The sequence below is a fragment of the Ceratotherium simum genome, chromosome 6 (genome assembly GCF_057802395.1).
Source record: "Ceratotherium simum simum isolate JZ-2026a chromosome 6, ASM5780239v1, whole genome shotgun sequence".
NCBI classification, from domain to species: domain Eukaryota; kingdom Metazoa; phylum Chordata; class Mammalia; order Perissodactyla; family Rhinocerotidae; genus Ceratotherium; species Ceratotherium simum.
This window is the reverse complement of record NC_141905.1, coordinates 88433876-88445626: the sequence shown is the minus strand read 5'-3', so window position 1 is coordinate 88445626 and position 11751 is coordinate 88433876. Positions and strand designations below refer to the sequence as shown.

Here is an 11751-nt window from a genome sequence, read left to right as displayed (position 1 = left end):
ATGAAGGTCAATAAATCAGTAAGAAAAAAAGGGAAAACCGATATACAAGCAGATAACTTACAGGTGAGGAACCACGAATGGCCAAAAACATACAAGGAGTTTCTGAGCCTCATGTAACTGGGGAAGCACATATTAAAGTAAGAAGCCATTAGATTTAACGTTTGAGGAGAAAGCAACAGGACAGGAGCCATCACATGCTGATGGAGGAGAGCAAATTGTTCAACCACGTTTTAGAGCAATATAGCAAAAACTGGGAGAGGTGAAGACGCCCCCCAAATTGTATTTCTAGGCATATACCCGTTAGAAAGAAACTTCCACATATGCACATGGGGACATGTATCAGAATGTGTGTGGTGAGGTAAAAAATGGAAAATAATTGAATTTCCATGAACAAGAAAATGGGTAGATAAATCGTGATAAGATTATACCAAGCACACAGCAGTTTGAATACGCAACTCGGAGCCACAAGCGTCAACACGGCTGAATCTCCAGAACAAAGCGATTGCAGAGAGTATAGCGTGGCGTCGACAATTTGAGAATGTGAAAAGTGCTATGGATTTCCATGTAAATCAGAGGGGTCCGTATACACCTCACATGCTGGTGATAATAGAACCAGGCGCCTCCTCCAGGGGACACTGTGAAGGAAGCTGCTCCTCCCGGGGTGGCGCTGGCCCTGGCGGGACCCAGGGGCAGGGTTCCTGGGCGCAGGCTCCCTTTGGCCCCCGCTCAGCCCTGGCGGGCGTCCTGGTGCACACCTGATACAGCACACGTCTCAAAGCACGCAGGGGATGACACAGCAAATTCAGGACCGTGGTACCTCTGGGGACGGAAACAGTGGGAGGGGGCTGTAGGGAGGGGCCCAGGGGCCTCGATTACATCTACATTTTACACCTTAAAAAGCTGAAGAAATTATGCCGAGTGTTAAGATTTGTTACAGCTGGGGGACGAGGTCCTGTGTTTTCACCGTGAGGTTCTCTGTGCTCCTGTGTTCGTTTTTAAAACATTTCGTAGCTTAATAAAAACATTCAATCCTCAGAGCTGTGACCCGGCAGCTAGGCGCTCTCCTCCCTGCCTGCATCCGCCTGGCATGAGCTCCTGGCGGTGTCCGCTCCTGGTGCCTCTGACCCAGCGGTCCGCGGCGCAGGGCAGGTTCCTCCATCCCTCTGACCCCTGGTGGCCCAGGTGCCTTCCTTCAGAGGAGAGTCATCAGGTGAAGCTGCTGCCCCATGTGCAAGGCTGTGCCAAGACAGGGGAAAGCGTGGGTTTGGGGTCACCGGGACCCGGTTCAGCCTCAAGCCGCACACGCCAGCTGTGTGTCTTTCGAGGGTCACTTGTCCTCTGCCAAAGGGGACGAGAATACCTACCACAGGGGTTGCTTTGTGAAGGAGATGAGGCAAGAGAGAGTCAAGACCGCTCTTGACGACCACTAGCTCTCTTCACGCATGACGGGGAGCAAAAAGCCGGGGCTTCGGGCGGGAGGGTCCCCAGGCCGACCAAGCTGGAGGCCGTGCTGGGAATTCCCATGTGCATCGCTTCCATTTCCCGGGAGAAACCCCGTAACCCTAGAAACCAGATGGTGCCCCCTAGCCCGGCCACAGACGTCTCTGAGAATAACCAGAGGTTCTCTTGTGACCTTCCGGAGTGTTTGTTGGACCAGCACAGCAGAGGAACCGGCGCCTTATCAAGTGCAGGCTGCCGCTGAGGGTCAGAGTTCTGATTGCTTTTAGATTGCGGTTGTGCTGGGAGAAGATAAATGAGCACAGAATGAACCGTCCTTGTCCAGTGGCCGTGATGGGGACGGCCTGGGGAGGTGGCCTCTGTCCTCTGTGTGCCTCACCTTTCCTTTGTAGTCACACTGGCTGCTGATTTCACCTGGTGTCGGGCTGTGACAAGGAGCCCAGTCAGAATGGAGGCAGCAAGTGAGGATCATCATTGCTTAGAGGAGAGAAGAAAACTAAAATTTGTCAGAAACAAATACCTCTTTCCGAGGAATAAGAATTAAGTTAAAAATCAATCTTCGAGCGTTATAACTCTCTAAATCAACAGAAGAGTTATAGGTAAGTAGAAACTCAAAATGTGAACAGGCAGAGAAGGTCCCGCTACCTCTGCCTTAACGTTGAGATTCATCAGCTGAGCATCCCTCCTTGGCAGGAGCCCCCCGGACACATCCAGGGGGGCTTCTCTGGATTATGCATTTCAGAGGAATCCAGTGGATCAGGAGACAAGCAGAGGATACGAGCCCTTTGTCACACCCCGTCCTCCCTGCACAGTTCCCCCAAATCACTTTCCTGCGGCTGCACTGTCCTGACTGCCTGGTTGGTCAGAGGGTAGACCACGGACTCAGAAGATGGAGGCTTTGCAGGCGCTGCGATTCCAGGGGGACCGGGGGACTCATCAGGGTTGTGGGTGGCTCATGAGGGAACGAGGAAGCGGGTATTTGGAATCCTAGAATGAGAGCCGTGACTCAAACAAGCCACAGGTCCGCCCAGGGACCTACAGCTTCTCCTAGAACAGAGTGAATCGTATTTATGCCCTGGCTTCATTTAGCTTATTTAAGAAAGAGACATAAATGTTTTTCTTCTCTTTTTATCACTATCATTTCAGACATGACATAAATTGGAGAAAAATTTGAAGAACCCTAAATGCCCAGAGGCAAAGTGGCTCCTTTGTGGGAGAATCTATCTACACTGATTCTAATAGTGAGTTCCCTTCATGGCCTCATTCAGGTCAAGGGTCCAAATTGTATTTATTGTGGGGTCAGCTTGGAGGTTGTGTGTGTGTGTACATGTGTATGTGTGTACACGTGCGTGTGTGCACATGTGCGTGTGCTTCAGAGTTTAGGGGCTGTGAATGGCAAATGCTTTTTCACTCTCTTAGCCAAATATCAGCTTGTAGCTCCCTGGCTCATCTACTCAAGCCTTAGATGAGGGAGAGAGTCGTGTAACAACCAACCACAGAAGCTCAGCGATACGCAATAATCAGCCTTGATTTGGCTCATGGAGGCTGCATGGCTGGGGTTTGGCTGATCTGGGCTGGGCTCTCCTGCAGAGGTCTCTCATCCTCCTTCCTCCTGGAACCAGAGGCTGGACCAGACGTGCTGTCTTCACAGCAGAGGTTGAGGCACAAGAGGGCAGGCTGGACCACGCAACCACTTTTGAAGCCTTGATTTGTTGTCGTATCTGCTCTCACACCGTTGGTCAAAGCAAGTCACACAGCTGAGCCTACAGCCAAAGGGCGGAAATAACACCCCACCCGCAGGGGGAAGCCCTGAAAGGTGGAGGCCGGGGCAGAAAGTCGGAATCGTTGATGGAACCTACTGAAGTAGCTTTTCACTTCTGAAACGCAGGCTTCTGCCCCGTCGTGTCTGCCTACGGCAGTGGGATGCGTGAGCAAGAGGAAGAAGGAGAGAATAAGAGAAGGAAGACTTTAGTTTCCCTACAGTCACTGTTTTGGCTCCTGCATTTTGACACCTAGCGCTAATATAACATGAGTGACTGCTCTGTGAACCCATCAATCACTTCTCAGATATTATTGGCTAACTTCTGCTAAGCCCATCTGACGTAGACTTCCTTCCTAAATGACCAAATCCTTTTTTCAAGGAAAACCTTCTTAAACTAATAAAATATGACACTATTTCAAATCACAGCTGTATGGTGTCTCTCCACGTGCACATTTATGTTAAGGCGTATGTGATTCCAATCAGGAGCTTTGTCAAAAGTGAAGAGTGTGCTGGTTCCATCGGCTCAGCCAGGAGGACTGGGTGAGCATTGCCCAGGGGGTGTCAGCTAGAGACCCACGAGAGGCCCTTAGAGAGAGGCTCTAGAAAGGGAGCCTGGCCTGGCTCAGTAGCCAAGTTCCAGGTGAAACATTCTCTGGACCCATTTCAGAAATTCATGAGGTGGTCAGGCTAGAAGTTTCCTCACTAAAACATCTGGAGGGTTCGGTTTCTCTTTAGCACCTGCCCCGTGGATTTCTAATGCGTTTTCTGCTCACAGGACAATCGAGGCAACCTGAACGGACACGCCGTCCCTGTGTCCTGTCTCCGTGGGGTGACCTCACTAGGTCCAGGCAGTTTCCAGTTCTCCTTTATTTCAGTAGGCTCGTTCTCCAAAAGTGTACATGACTTATTATTTTAGCCTGTGACGGTCCCAATGCACTATTTCTTTTTCAATAAAATGGATTCAAATCCATTTTCCACTGGAATTTCCGTCTTTAAGAGCGTGTCACAACAGTGGGGAACTTCAGAGCCTGCACCATGTGGTGAAGGAAAAGCTACATTGAAGATGGCCGGATGGAGCGCTCCTCTCCCAGGTGGACCTAGCGCTTCTTTGGCTGCCCGGTGCTCACGGTTACTCCTTCGGGTCTCTGCGGTTCATTCCTGTTACTCCTGCTGCTCTAGGTTCTGCCGTCTGCAATGGGCCGCGGCCCCTCGTTTCCCTTCTTTGCCTCTCAGCCAGGACCTCCTTGTTTCATGCCCTCCTGACCCCTCCTGTCCCGGCACACTTATTTGGTGCACATCTCTCCTCTGAAGTCCAGCGGGAACAGGATCTTCATTGGCAGGTGCAGCTCCTTTCCCTCCCTGGGGATGGGCCCTGGACTCTGTTCGAGGAGGTGCCTCCCACCCTGTACTTCACTGGCCCTGGCTCTCCCTTCCCTGCGCTGGTGTCTGTTCTCGTGGGTGCAGGCATGAATACTTTCCAGGAAATCAAAGCTGAAACCAATCCCACAGCCTCTGTCCCCTGCAGCTTCAGGACAAACTTATGACCTGTGACAAGAAAAGGAGAAGAAATGGTCACTCTTACAGTAGTTATTTTATTTTATTTTTTTGATGAGGAAGATCAGCCCTGAGCTAACATCATTGCAAATCTTCCTCTTTTTTGGTGAGGAAGATTAACGCTGAGCTAACATCCGTGCCAATCTTCCTCTATTTTGTATATGGGATGCCGCGGCAGCATGGCTTGATGAGCGGTGCGTAGGTCCACACCTGGGATCCAAATCTTCCAACCTGTGAACCCCGGAATGCAGAAGCAGAAGGCTCGAATTTAACCACTATGCCACTGGGCCAGCCCTCACTCTTACAGTAGTTTTAAGTAGCTTTGTCATCCTCTGGCTGTGTCATGGCCTGGCCCCGGCTCTCCTCCCCAGTCCTGATGGCACATCCCCCAAGAGAGGACCCCAGTGAGAAGCACGTGTGGTCTCTGTGCTTCTAGATCTTCAGGAGCTGGATCTTGGAGTCGGGCAAGCTGGGCAGCAGCAGAGCCAGCAGTGTCTCCCCTAGAGTCTTGGGCAGCTGATTTCTGATTGCTAAAGACTCACTTGCAGAATTGTTCTTCATTCATGGGTGGTCTTATACTTTCTTGTTTAAACCAGGACACTGAGAGAGAGAACAAGGACTCAGAATCATTAGTGGCACAGTGGATGTACCAGTGGAGAGTCCTGGTAAGCCGGGACCTGTGGTGACTCTATTGTAAAGCCACAGTCTATGCCCCAGGCCCTGTGTGATGTGGGGAGGGGGCTGGGATGCGTGAAGCAGTGACAGATGTGTGGTTCCTACAATCACGGCTCTTACAGGGTGGCCAGAAACGAGGCAGATGGCAGGCAAGAGGGCACAGTAGCCAGAAAAGGTGGTGGGAGGGAAATCCCTTCCACTCCTTGCCTTCCATGTATGCTGTCTCCTTCCCCTCCAGCCTCCCATAAATTGGCCTGTGTGGAGAACCCCAAAGGGCTGTGGGTGCCAGGCTGGCTCTGAGGATGGCCCAGAGACTTGCCTCTGCCCTGCCAGCCCATAAATCCTGTGTGTCCTGCCAGGTGTGGGCGGCTGGGAGACCTGCCAGGACACATGGCTCTGAAACACTGCCTCTGAATCACTGTCTTTACAGTTTATTGCCCTAAAATGTGGAGGGAGAGATCTATTGATAGCTCCAATTTGCTCTCTTTTATTTAAACAGACTCCCAATTCTGACCACTTGACTCTCAAATCAACGTATACGAGGTGTCTCGCCAGGAGGAAAACATTCAAATTGTGACGGATCTGCCTGTCCAACCCATCGAGGCTGTTATGACGGCCAAGCATAGCCTCTGCCCCAGGGTTTCCACGAAGCGGCAGTTGTAACAGCACCCAGCATCTGTCCGGAGCCCCCGCTGTCTGCAGTGAGAGGTTCTGTGCTGGTGAGTGTTGGAGAAAGTCCTTGTCTCATGTGACGAGTGGAACGTGCTAGGTCCAGGCCCCTTGCCTCTAGGAGCTCATGTCAGACGGGGCACACACCTCCAGGTGAGGCCAAGTCTCATCTCAGTGGGCATAACAACCCCTCCCTGGCGAAATCCACTGTGGGGGCTTCTCCAGGACAAGTCACACCCGGTCTTGGACCACAGCTGTATCACCGTGATTTCTGGTCCAGTACCTGGGGTGATGAAGCAGCCCTCCTAACCATGCGGAGGAGGCTCTCATGCCTCAGTCCAGCCTTGTTCGTAATCCCCCCTCCCCGGGCAGGCCTCTCCCCTACCACCTGCTCTCTAAGGCAGGTCTGTGTCTGGAGGGAGCGGCCGCATCTGCTGTTTTATTGCTGTGGGCGGATGTATGCTGTGCCGTGCTATTCAGGATCACATTGTTAACATTACAGTGATGTGAGGGAATGGTGTCTGAATCCCATCCTTTCCCTGCAACCTTCTTAAATGATAGGTGGGGAGGTGATGGGAGGGGTGGGGGGGAGGTGCAGATATGCAAGGGGTGAGATGGACAATGTTTTGCACCAAATTTAAAAAAATGATATTTGGCCATTAGAGTCATCCGATGAGCGTTAATAGTGACTTGTCAAATATGACAGGCTCCATGTACACCGTCCTCACTGAGTCTCAGGGCAGCCAGCCAAGGCTGCCGTGTTGGCATGGCCCAGAAGAGGAGGGTGAGAAGCGTGACACTGAAGGAACAAGCCGGGCATCGCCAAGGGGCCGTCCTGCGGTTGGAGCTGGGACCCTCGTGCCCCTGCTGCCTTGTGGGTGGGGGCAGCCATGTGAGGAAGGTGGGTGGCACACCCCTGTTTCTCCATCTGGCCCCTCTTTGGCTCCATTTACCCGGGTGACCCTCTTGGGTGTGTGCCAGGGTCCCAGCCGTGTAACTACGTCCCGGAGAACAAGTTCTCGTTCTCCGCCCCTCCTCAGTGGGCACGTCACCACTGGCTCCAGGGGCTGAGAACAGCTAGGAGCCCAGAACGGCAGTGCCAGCTGCGGCCTCCCTGCTGCTGAGAAAGGGGTTTGGAGAACTCTGCCTAGGAGTCTGCCTACACCCACGTGTTCTACTCCCCTTTGAAGCCCAGGCACTTCCTTTGATCTTCCTGGACAGCTGCCTTATCCTGCCTTGTCCTGGGGGGATCATGAACTTCTGTCACCCCTGCCCTGGCTTTCTGGAAGGCACTGGCTCCAGGTCATGCTGTGCTGTCCTGGGCGGGTCCTTCCCGTCCGGCCACTATGTGAAATGCAGCAACTTCCCTCCTGGCTCTTTAGGAATGAGCCTTTGCGCGACTTCCTGTTTGATCAACCCCGAACAGCAGCCCCCCACTTGGATTCCGAGTGGCCCCACGCCTCCCCTTGAGCTTGTCCTGTGCTCTGTGTGGAGACTTTCCTTCCCTTCCTGCGGAAGTGGGTACGAGCCCTCTGTGGGATCCATTGCATGGCTGGGCGTCCACAGGGAGGTGGGGCTGATCTGGGGAGCGGGTCACTGCATGCTTCCACGTGGTCTTTTTGTGCCAGTTTTGGAAAGACCCTCCTAAAGCAGTGTCTCCAGCACAGAGATGACCTGGTGGCAGCTCTGGCTGATGGGGCAGCTCACGGATAAATTGCTCCCCCTAGACTGCCCCATGCAGGCTCCAGATTTTCATGGTATGGACCCACCACAGCCCAAAAGAGGATGAGACGTGGGTCCTAGGAAGCCGGGGATTCTGCATCTGCACTGTGTTGGCCACCCTCACTGCCCCCTCACCGTGCAAACCACCCCCCGGTGTCCCCGCCCCACCCCGCCACAGGCGGAGACGACAGACATGCAGCAGGCAGGGGCCGCAGCCCAGCTGGGCCAGGACCGGCCCTGAGGCCTCGGTGCCTGAGCCTCCCATGCTGCGAGGAAGCGTAATCGCCCCATTGGTGCTCTGTGTAGATTAAAGCATTCCTACCATGGAGAGCTTGTACCCCGTCAGGAGTCAATAGCTCACAAGACGCGGCGTTATTCCCATTGTTGTTAGAACCTAATTCTGCCCCTGCTCTGCCAGGAGACAGATCCCTTCACCCCACCACTGATGCCCCAGGCTGGAGCTGACTCTCCATGTGGCATTGCCCCAGCCCCCAACCCACTGCAGGGAGCACAGAGAGGGGTGGGCATCTCCCTGCCCAGGGAGCTCACACCCTGGACTGGCACACACCCCAGCATGCGCAGGGAGGTATGAAGAATGTTCCAGAGCCCCAGGGCAGAGGTGGTCTATGGTAAACGTGCCTCAGAGTCAGACTGGAGACTGAGCTGTACTTTGCAGGAAGGCACGTTCCCAGGGAGGGTGAGGGCACTCCCGGCAGCAGGAACAGGACGGAGGAAGGCCCTGCCGTGTTGAGTTCACAATATGTGGGGTGTGATCACGCCAGGGGGCCTGGGGCAGAGCGGGCAGCAGGATACTGGACAGGAAGGCCCAGTGGTGTCCTGCCCAGAGTGAATAAATCCTGTGGCTGATGGGGCGTCAAAAGCTATTGTAGGGGACAGGGGCTGGTTTGCTCAATAATAGTGGGACAAAGTGGGGCTGGATGTTTGAGGGGGGCTGGCTGACAGGAAGAAAGCAGAGGCCAGGAGGCCAGCTGGATGCCTTGGCCTCAGGCCACATCTGCTGGGCCTCCAGCCCCACCCTCCCTTCTCCATCCTTCTCCGTCCTACTCTGTGCTCTGGGACGCTGACCTGTTGGGTGGAGACAGCGGAGTTCAGTCAGGGGAGGCCCCAGCAGGAGACGTCGAGAAAGGAGAGAGACCCACGTGTTTGCCCCATGGGTCCATGCTGCTGAACCAAGGTTCTCACGGCGGCCGAGTTCTTGGATGGCCTCCATGCCCACAGAGCATCTCCTGCAACTGTGGCTCTCTCTGTCAATGTCACACCGCTGCCTCCTTTTGTGCCTTCACGTGGAGGGGACTCACGGCCCCACTGTCCTCCCCCAGTGCCTCACCAGCCCTTTCCTGCCCATGATGCTGCAGTCTATCTATCAGGCTGCCTTGGGTCCCACGGTGCCTTCTCAACAGGGATGATGGGGCTGCAAGAATTGGTTCTTGGAGGACACAAAAATCTTCCTCTTCTTACGTAGTTAGCACAGATACACATGCAGCGCATAAGCAGACACACTTGGGTCTGCGATAGTGACACCTTCTGGGGCGGGGGCGATGTCAGGAAAGTGTCTAAAGAGTCTCCTGAGAGGGTGATGATGAACAAAGGATGGAGAAAAGTGAGGCTTTGGGATCAGGACAGGACGGCGGCGCTGAGAGGAGGAGAGAGAACTGGAGAGACTCGGGCACATGGAGGACCCGGTGACCGACGCTGGGGTGATGCGAGAGCAAAGAGAGGACCCTCCTGGACTCCCAAGTGTGACCTTGATCAGTGACAGGCTAAGGGCAAGTGGGAAGTCAAGGACACAAAGACAGCCCAGGAAAGGCGCAAGGACACAAAGACAGCCAGGAAAGGCTCCAGTCCTGGGGCAGGGACAGCAGGAGCGTGTACCCTCAGAGTCTGATTAGAAGACAAGCTCAGAAAGGACACCCAGGAATATGAGGGGATGAAAATACCCCTGCACCCACAGGAACACTGCAGGCTGGACACCAGGGCTCGCAGTGACCTTGGGGAGGAACACAGCTGGGCATATGGGCAACGGACCCAGTGTGCGGAGCAGAGACCCCGGCCACAAGTGGGCGTCGACAGACCATGCGTCGTGAGTGGATGCCTAATGTGGGCAGAGGTGTTTTGGTTTCGTGATGGGGGAAGATATTGCCAGTTGTGTAACATGTAATTATTTTTATAATACAATGGTGATGAGGATGGAAGAAGTCAAATGCAAGGAGATCACTGTGAAAAGTGTAAATGGTAGCAAGTGCTAGCTATTATTCTGTCTGAGACCCCCAAATTCTCTCTCTCTCTAATAACCAAAATAAACCCAATGTCCCATCAGAGGAAGGTCGGCCTCTGCCACCCTGAGGGCTGGGCTCTGCCACGCCGATCGCCTGGCCCCTGCACAAAGAACTCACTCCACACCCTCCGGGGGTCTGGGGTCCGGGAATGTGGGCCTGAGCAGGAAGATCTCCCCATGTAAGCCCCGCAGGGAGGTAAACAGGAGGAGTGCTGACATGACAGGGAGACGTCATTCCATCCGGGGACCACCCTCAGGACACATGTCGCACACCCGACAAGAGGGTGCCAGCTTCCTCTCTCCAGAAGGGGAGGCAGAGATGCCTGGCGCCTCCCATCTCTCCTGGCCCCTGTCCGGGCCTCTGCTCTAGGATTCACTCACATGGAGGCAGCCTCAGTTCATCTTCCTTCTCATGTCCCCGCCTGCGGCTGCTGGGGCCGCTGGGACTTCAGTGTCTTGGTGGACAAGTGTGTCCGTGGGCCCTCGGGGCACAGTGCCTGGCTGGGTGGAGATGATGAAACGCAGGCCTGTGCTTCCCTGCGGCTGCCCAGGGACCGCATTGTAGGCCGCCTTGTCCCCCAGCCGTTTGCTGCCTCGCTGTGGAATGCCCACTGCCACGATGCAGGAGAGTTGCTGATTTCCTAAGTGTCACTTTAAATGAAAATTAAACCTTCGCTTCTGAACCTGATTCCCTGTCTCTCAGTGACACCTGGGGAAGAGAACGGTGAGAACGTATTATCTGGTGTAAGATAAATATGAATCTGCTGCTGTTTGAAAAATGACAAAGCAACAATTTGGGGCCCTTCTACGGAGTGTGGCAAGCACGAGGTGGAACCGTCACCGAGATATAATGGAGTGTTGAGCTGCTGGCCTGCCGCCACCACACGGGTGTTCTGCTCACAGGCGGGGAAGGAGAAGGGCGGCTCAGACCAAGCAACATGTTTCTTCCCCGTCAATCTCCTTCTCGGCGTTGCCGAGACACCTGCTAACACACTGCTGTTAGCAGTGGCCAGTGCCTGGTTAGGGGCACACACCTTGGTCCATCACTGAAGGGAGCACCATGGTCAGACACAACTGCAGTCAAAGACGGGATGGGCCGTGACCATGCCACATCTACTCTCCACTTGGGGGTACGTATCCCCAAAAGCTGGTGACCCCTGCTTGTTCATTTGTTCATTTTAACTGATGGGAACTTCTTACAAACTAACTCTATTCACGTTCTAGGGACCAAACCAACCACAAGAACAAAAGTGAAATGAGAACCAATTGTAAACCAGGAAGCAGGATTCTGAGCTGTGACCTTCGTGACCTTCACTGAAGCTGGGCCTGGAGCTGTGCCGGGCTCGGGGCTCTGACCACCAGGCCTCTCTGCCTCACCTCATTCCGGGAGGCTTCCTGCCAAGGAGGCGGGGAAAGCAGACCAAGGAGCTTTGACAATAACCTGCCTGCTCCGTGACTTCATTTTCAAAGCCCATTCTTCTTCTTCATCTCATTTGAGAAAACCATCAGTTTATCAACGTGAACTGGCTTATGGGAGAGGTTCTGCAGAACTTAGAAAAGTGTGATGCCAGATAAATATTTAATTTGGAGGATTTTGGGGGTTTTTCCACTGCCA

At 53.9% G+C, this 11751-nt stretch overlaps 1 long non-coding RNA gene across 1 annotated transcript; it reads left to right on the top strand.

Moving 5' to 3' along the window:
* Positions 1-5349: 5349 nt before the first annotated feature.
* Positions 5350-8769, top strand: LOC147916930 (uncharacterized). The gene is made up of 3 exons (XR_015552538.1): positions 5350-5439; positions 5949-6168; positions 6825-8769. It is a non-coding gene; the product is annotated as an uncharacterized LOC147916930 (long non-coding RNA).
* Positions 8770-11751: the final 2982 nt, after the last annotated feature.